The sequence below is a fragment of the Tachypleus tridentatus genome, unplaced genomic scaffold (genome assembly GCF_004210375.1).
Source record: "Tachypleus tridentatus isolate NWPU-2018 unplaced genomic scaffold, ASM421037v1 Hic_cluster_2, whole genome shotgun sequence".
Lineage (NCBI taxonomy): Eukaryota > Metazoa > Arthropoda > Merostomata > Xiphosura > Limulidae > Tachypleus > Tachypleus tridentatus.
In genome coordinates, this window is record NW_027467782.1 from 1,102,490 (window position 1) to 1,111,297 (window position 8,808).

Consider the following 8,808-nt stretch of genomic DNA (forward strand, 5'->3'; position numbering starts at 1 on the left):
AATGGTATATTCACAATTTCTTTTTCCATAAATACACATTGTAGTTACAAACACATTTGATTAGCACCATTACTATCTATTGTTTAGTTTCACAGGTACGGTAATATTATAATGACTGTAGCTACGTTTCCACATTACATATATATAAGGGGCTATCGAGCAAAGAGTTATTGGTTCGTGTCCCGTTATCGAAACATCGTATTTTGAAGCTATAGATGTGTTATAGGAGTAACATTTAAATTTCATTATTCGATTAGATAAATCCAAGAGTTTCCAGCGGTTGCTGGTTTTTGTTGTGTTTTTGAATCTAACAACTCAAAATTGTAAGCACAGATGTCTCTCGTGTAGTTTTCACATATATCAAAGAGACAAATAAAATTAAAAACGGCTCGTTTGGGTTGAGAAAATATTTTACATAGAAGAGCGAACAACGTTTCGACCAGGTGACCTGACGATGACCGAAGAAGGTCGAAACGTTGTTCGCTCTTCTATGTTTTCAACCCAAACGACATATATCTCAACAAGTGGGTTCTCGTCATCACAGACAAATAAAATGTATGTTTGTGTATTATTAGTAGTGCTAGTTGCTACCTGGCTATAGATGGTAAGCCAATACTTAAACAATGATAATTTGCAGTAAACGCTCTGCCAGATCGAGGTCAAAGTGAAGATGATAATAGCAAATAAAGTAATAGACGTATGAGACGTAGACGTAACAGTGACAAGAAATAAATATCAAAATATAAATAATAAAGTTATTACGGTTCGAGTTTGTTTTACTGCCATACAAATTTGACGTAAAACAGAACTAAAACGACAAATGCATTATTGGAGAAAGACCTCATAAAGAAACATAAGTCTTTTAAGAATGAAAGTTTGAAATTGTGTTACAAAAGGTTGTGATATAGTTTATATCGTTCTACAAAGAATGATCAGATAGTGGAATACTTGGAAGTATTGAAAAAAAAAAACGTGTAGCAACATTCAGTTTGTTACAATTGATGCGTTAGACCGTAAGTCAACAAGTTCAATTCAAGTGTCATGAAAGTCTCTGAGATAAAGAGAACGTTAATCTAAAATCATTTAGAAAAGCTTAAAGATAACCTGAACATTGTGTGGCCTTTCTTTATCAGAGGTGACGACACATTTCAGACATCAATAAAGATCTTTTTCCTATTCATCTGTACACGTGCCGCTTCACTTATGGTCGAATAGCTCAACCATAGTTTCTTCACTAGCAAGAGAGAAACGAGAAATAAAATATTCGGGAGTTGCTCCAGAGAAACAGATAAGTAGTTTTTTTATTACATTCTTAGTCCTTAAAAAAAACTCCAAACAAATACATCTACTGGCATAGTTTCACCGTCGCCACAGAAACTTAACACCATAAGCACAATTGGTAAGTTATACTGCCAATGGTATGTTAATATTTTTCATCATCTACCTGCGATATAGTGACGAAAAATATTGGACAGTCAATGACAATGTAACACCTTACGTGATTGCTAAGAAAATCATCTTATTCTAATGCGCATGTGCAAAAAATCATGAACTGGTAAAACCGATTGTCTTGTTTCTTCATCTGCAGATATGCCAGCTATGCTGTCCAGTCCTGTCCAACACAAAACAATATCAACGGACAGATATGGCACATTACGGAGATATTGCAGTGTTTATTAATTCAAGTTTTGTTATTGGTTAGACTTGGTTACAGTTGTGGCATGTTCCACGCTCTTACTGCCTGCGAATGTCAATGTATGTTCTTCTTAAAATGAGTATTTTATGAATAGGTTTTGATATAATGAATGATGACAATATGTTTACATTGTAACAACTATAACACATTTTGGTGACAATGCACTCGGACCTGACATGGCCTAGCGCGTTAAGGCGTGCACTATGTAATCTGAGGGTCGCCGGTTCGCGCCCGAGTCGCGCCAAAACATGCTCGCCCTCTCAGCCGTGGGGGCGTTATAATATGACCGTCAATCCCTCTTTTTTGTTAGTAAAAGAGTAGCCCGAGAGTTGGCGGTGGGTGTTGCCTTCCCTCTAGTCTGACACAGTTAAATTAGGGACGGCTAGCACAGATAGCCCTCGAGTCGTTTTGTGCGAAATTCCAAGACAAAACAAGACTCGTTCTGGTTAATCTAAGTTCACTTGTATCGCGAACTAAAACTTCCCATTAACTAAGAATATAAGTTTAGATGATTTCGCAAGGTTGAATTCCATGGTGAAAGTCATATAATGGTTGCAGGTTAAGATATATTACATGGATGTGAACTGATGAATCTTATTTATTGTTGCATGTTGGCTTCTGAGAAACAATACCATAACAGGGTGTTCTAAAAGAAGCCCTTACCACAAACAGTGGGATATGATGAAGACACTAAAAGCTGTTTTAATTCTGCTAGAAAACTGTCAGGTGCATAAAGTGTCAACTGCGCACATGGGATTTGGAAATCGTCAAAAAAAAAGTAGGGTAATAAATGAATGAGACCTTCTGTTGTCTCATCAAACCGTAACTTTCCTGAATCAATAATACAAATAGGGTATGGAGGAATTATGGAGTTTATTGGTTAATGATAATAAGAAATTTGACACTCACAGTCTGCCTGAAGATGGCGCTGATTTATTCAAAAATGGCTCCTGTTTAGTAGACTTGATCGATTATGATCAACGCATGCGTGATCAATAATAACTACCTGAGAAAATGAATTAGTCGCCTATTTAGCTAATGTTTCACTTAGATAAAAAAGTATATACTGAACATTTCTAGCGGATAACAACGAAAAATGTTTAGAAGTTAGTGTTAACCATTGTGAGCTGTAAAGGGCAATGGTAGAGTCATTGTGGATCATTATGAAGTGTAAATACCAGCAATGTACTTTTCAGAGATAAAGTTATTGTTGACTGAGTTGAGGTGTGAATGTCAGTTTCATCAACTGTTACAGATTGTTTGTTTCTTATTCTTACCTTATATTTATTTTTCAATTCATTATTTTCTTCTTTACTTTGGAAATCAGTCACCTTCCCATAACTCTCTGCGGGCAGTGAAGGGTGATATGGATGTGGGACGTTGTGGGCTTTAGCACCCACATCTTGCTCTCCCAATTTTTATTTTCTATTTCTATATCTATTGCTATTCCTTTATTTTCTTTCTTTATGTGAGACTGGCTAATGGAGGTTAAGACGGTGTATCCCCACCATAGTGTGGGGCCTATGCTTCAGTTACCTCCAAAACCTAGGGTACATCTTACATCCCACATTATAGCTTGTATCCTGGATCTTTTCATTTAGTGCAGCGTTTTTTATTTTGTTTGTTATTTTTATAATTTATTTTTGTTTTCGGCTTGTTTTTAGGCTGAAACAAACTAATATAATTAGTCAAAAATTTGGATTTTCTGTTTTCAACGCAATCATTCCTTGTAATTTTGTTTACTTAACTTTATCAATATTAATTTTCTCTACATTGCACCAAACTAGCGTTACTAGCAAATGATGGGAATCATGCAAAATAAATTGTTAAGGCATTCACAATCCTTTTCATAAAGAAGATATGATTACTAAAAATGTTCACATAATTAGGATGAAATATCGTTAACTTCACAAACATAAACATATATTAATAAATTAAAGTGTTTTAACTCATATATGTATTACCTTTTTTATGTTTTCGAGGTGATAAAACTGTCCATTATTCTTTGCTGTATTTTCTTTTATTATTTTGTCCCTCTGGTGGGACGGCTTCAATCTTACTGACTTTCAACGCTAAAATCCAGGGTTCGATTCCCGGTGGTAGATACAACAGATAGCCTAAATTGGCTTTGCTCTAAACATTACCAAGCAAACAAAACTTCCACACAAAGGTAAAAGGTTATTTCTGTCAAAATACCGTAAATTATTTGATGATTTAATGTACACGTCACACTGTCAGTCAAGATCGCCTAAGTAATTTGATTATATAATGTTGAATATCATATCATTCTATTACATTACTGCCACCATGGGCATATTATTCTGAAATAAAGTTATATCTTCTTTTATCTTAGCAATCACATGAGACAGGTTAGGTCTCATAATGCTTTCGATTACATTTCTCTAATATAATTTAGAAATACCAGTAAAACCTTCTTATATTATTTCTTTCATTCGCACCTTGGGAATCTCTTACCAGAATTAATTTGTTCTTAGACGATTCTTAATGTAATACACCTATTTCATTGCAATGATAACTTGTGAAACTGCACGGTGAATTTCGAATTGGATAGAAATTAACAAGTAAACCTTTAACATTATGGATTCGTGCCTACTGGTTGTGTGGAAATCCTAAAGGATAACATCTTAAGCCTTATAAATCTGTTCATAATCCAGTGTTGTAACCACATTCTACACTCCATCACCTAACACTATGTATTAACTTTATTCTACGCTCTCTTACCTAGCTATATTGTATATTAACTTCATTCCACACTCTCTTATCTGGTATTGTGTACAACGTTCATTCTACACCCCACTTACCATAGTTCGTTCTATACATCTCTTTACCTAGTATTGTGTATTAACTTCGTTCTATACATCTCTTTACCTAGTATTGTGTATTAACTTCGTTCTATACATCTCTTTACCTAGTATTGTGTAGTAACTTCGTTCTATACATCTCTTTACCAAGTATTGTGTATTTGCTTGCTTGAAACAAGACGTTGTAGATATTGGCCAAAAATAATGAAGTCATGATGTGCACATGGTTTTCCAAACAATACGTTTTTAAAGGTCCTGTTACTTAGGACTTTCATGCTATGTTTTGCACAATATCACAAAGAATCGTGTATTTGTACTACTGAACAGTTCCCGGATGATAACACGTGAATATGTATAGGTAACATAGCTGAATCACAACATAACTCCCTATAGCGTAACTACATTTAACAGAATATTTACAATTCACATTAGATTTCACAACACTTGAACTATAGATACATGGCTATAATTTAGAATAAAATGAAATATATTTTGTGATTGTAATTCTTAAACCAATTGATGAATCGTCTCTACAAACAAACATCAATGATTTACTGTAACCAATGTAAATATTCAGTTAAGGTCTGCGAACATTTTATCATTTTGTTTCTCTTGCGTGTTACGAGAGGATATAAACTCAAAGAATATTGTACACCATGTTTAAAGAGTTTCTGACTACTTATAAGAGATCAATTGATCGATTTAGAGGTTACACGTGGAAGAGCGAAAAGTCTAAACTGATAAACGAGGTTCGATTTTCCGCATGTAGCCCAACGTTGTTTTCTCTGAAAAATCAACAACATGAGTTACGGTTGAATGTTTTTTTATAACTCTAATTATAATGAAACATTTTAAATTGAATATTCCACAACTGAAATAAAACGTATATAAAATATATATTTACTAAATCTTGTTTATTGTTATATTTTATCTGTTTCAGCGACATCTCAGAAAGTGTCTTTAACAATTAGTGTTAAATTTCAGAACTAAATCGATTGAGAATGTTAACAAATTAAACTTTACTCGATGTTCAAGATTTGTGCACTCGTACTGCTGACTTTTGTGCCAGTTTTATCATCATGTATTTCATTTCTTCATCATGTGTCACTCTACCTGTCTCAAACTTTAAACAATATATTTATACCAGTTTTACCATCATGTATTTCATTTCTTCATCATGTGCCACTATATCTGTCTCAAACTTTAAACAATATATTTTATACCAGTTTTATCATCATGTATTTCATTTCTTCATCATGTGTCACTATATCTGTCTCAAACTTTAAACAATATATTTTATACCAGTTTTACCATCATGTATTTCATTTCTTCATCATGTGCCACTATATCTGTCTCAAACTTTAAACAATATATTTTATACCAGTTTTATCATCATGTATTTCATTTCTTCATCATGTGTCACTATATCTGTCTCAAACTTTAAACAATATATTTTATACCAGTTTTATCATCATGTATTTCATTTCTTCATCATGTGTCACTATATCTGTCTCAAACTTTAAACAATATATTTTATACCAGTTTTATCATCATGTATTTCATTTCTTCATCATGTGTCACTATATCTGTCTCAAACTTTAAACAATATGTTTTATACCAGTTTTATCATCATGTATTTCATTTCTTCATCATGTATCACTATATCTTAATGATTATCTTTGCATCCAAACATCTTATATCTGTCAAGGTTTACTGTATTTATTCTTTCTCTATGTATCGTCTTCAATATTTTTCCGTTAATTTCCATGTTCTGTATTTTGAAAACAATTTGTTTTTTTTTTCCACCGGTGGTATCAAATGGTGGCTAACAGTAACAACTTGTTTTTCTAAGCATTAGAAACAAACATATTATTCTTTGTTTCATATATAATCTACATGATTGTCTGTATTGTTATATAATTGTCTGTAATGTTATGTGATTTTCTGTAATGTTATATGATTGTTTGTAATGCTATATGATTGTCTGTAATGTTACATGATTGTCTGTAATGTTACATGATTGTCTGTAATGTTATATGATTGTCTGTAATGTTACATGATTGTCTGTAATGTTGCATGATTGTCTGTAATGTTATATGATTGTCTGTAATGTTATATGATTGTGTGTAATGCTATATAATTGTGTGTAATGTTATATAATTGTCTGTAATGTAATGTAATTGTTTGTAATGTTATATGATTGTCTGTAATGTTACATGATTGTCTGTAATGTTATATAATTGTCTAATGTTATATGATTGTTTCTAATGTTATATAATTGTTTGTAATGTTATATGCTGGTTTGTAATGCTATATGATTGTTTATAATGCTACATGATTGTCTGTAATGTTATATGATTGTCTGTAATGTTATATGATGGTTTGTAATGCTATATGATTGTTTGTAATGTTATATGATTGTCTGTAATGTTATATGATTGTCTGTAATGTTATATGATTGTCTAATGTTATATGATGGTTTGTATTGTTATATAATTGTTTGTAATGTTATATGATGGTTTGTAATGCTATATGATTGTTTGTAATGTTCTCTTATTTTTAAAGCTATATTCCTAGAATTTCACCCCTCAGTGTAACTGCAGAATGTCTACGGACTTATAGCGCTAGAAACCGAATTTCGATACCCGTGGTGAACAGGTTGCAGAAAGCTTTATCTCAAACAAAGAAAGAAAGAAAGCTTAATTTTTCACCCATTATACGTCTTTCACTTACATTCAATATGTTCAGTACATTATTTATAAATGTGATTTTAAATTTACATCCAATGTATTCACTACGTTATTTATTAATGATATTTTAAACATACATTCAATGTATTCACTACGTTATTTACACATAATATTTTAAACTAACATCCAATATGTTCACTACGTTATTTATTTATAATATTTTAAACTTACATCCAATGTATTCACTACGTTATTAATAAACAATATTTTAAACTTACATCCAATGTATTCACTACGTTATTAATAAACAATATTTTAAACTTACATCAATGTATTCACTACGTTATTTATATATAACATTTTGGACTTACATCCAACGAGTTCACTAATGCTATTTATATAAAATATTTTACACTAACATCCAATATGCTCACTAGGGCTATTTATTTATATTATTTTAGACTTACATCCAATGTGTTCACTAAGGCTATTTATTTATATTATTTTAGACTTACATCCAATGTGTTCACTACGTTATTTATTTATATTATTTTAGACTTACATCCAATGTATTCACTAAGGCTATTTATTTTTGTTATTTTAAACTTACATCCAATGTATTCACTACGTTATTTATGTATAATATTTTGGACTTACATCCAACGAGTTCACTAAGGCTATTTATATATAATATTTTACACTAACATCCAATATATTCACTAGGGCTATTTATATATAATATTTTACACTAACATCCAATATATTCACTAGGGCTATGTATTTATATTATTTTAGACTTACATCCATACCAGCATCATGTAGCATTGCGCGAAATTCCAAACAAATCAAAAGTCCTTAGATGGCCATTTTTTGATAAATCTTATGACATATCGTAACATTTCAAAACAAAATTCTGCTTTTCATCAGCGACCATGTTGGACATTTTCTCTTAAATACATTAAACGTTCTATCTTTTCGTAGTAGTATAACGATAGGTGAACATTGCTTAAAATTCTTGTTGGTTTTCTACAGATAGAAATAACAATTCTTGTTTTGCTTTAGCTGTAAACATGTCTAAATATAGCGACAAGGTACTGGTTCACTTTTAAGGTTAATATAATACCATGCTTTACTAATCTTTTGAAAAGACATAAAATCATTTCTGAATTCCAGTTGAATAAAATGCATGAACGTGTCCAAACTTATTTCATATAAACATCTACTTACATAGTAGAGACTTTAACTTCAGCCCCTCACTCGCTGGTACAGTGGTACGTCTACGGATTTACAACGCTTAAATAAGGAGTTCAATTCCTCTCAGATGGCTTAATAGATATCTCGATGTGACTTTGTTAAAAGAAAACAGATATCCTAATGTGGCTTTGTTAAAACAAAACAGATATCCCGATGTGGCTTTGTTAAAACAAAACAGATACCCTGCTGTGGCTTTGTTAAAACAAAACAGATATCCCAATGTGACTTTGTTAAAACAAAACAGATATCCCAATGTGACTTTGTTAAAACAAAACAGATATCCCGATGTGGCTTTGTTAAAACAAAACACACACACTTTAACTTCACATTATTACTTAGTCTTGAC

At 31.7% G+C, this 8,808-nt stretch overlaps 1 long non-coding RNA gene across 1 annotated transcript in view; it reads left to right on the forward strand.

The window, feature by feature from the left end:
* Positions 1-7,246, forward strand: part of LOC143243079 (uncharacterized) — a 21,262-nt gene extending 14,016 nt beyond the window's left edge. Inside the window, exon 2 of the long non-coding RNA XR_013023859.1 lies at positions 7,084-7,246. This is a non-coding gene — a long non-coding RNA (uncharacterized LOC143243079). The remainder of the gene's footprint in view (positions 1-7,083) is intronic.
* Positions 7,247-8,808: the final 1,562 nt, after the last annotated feature.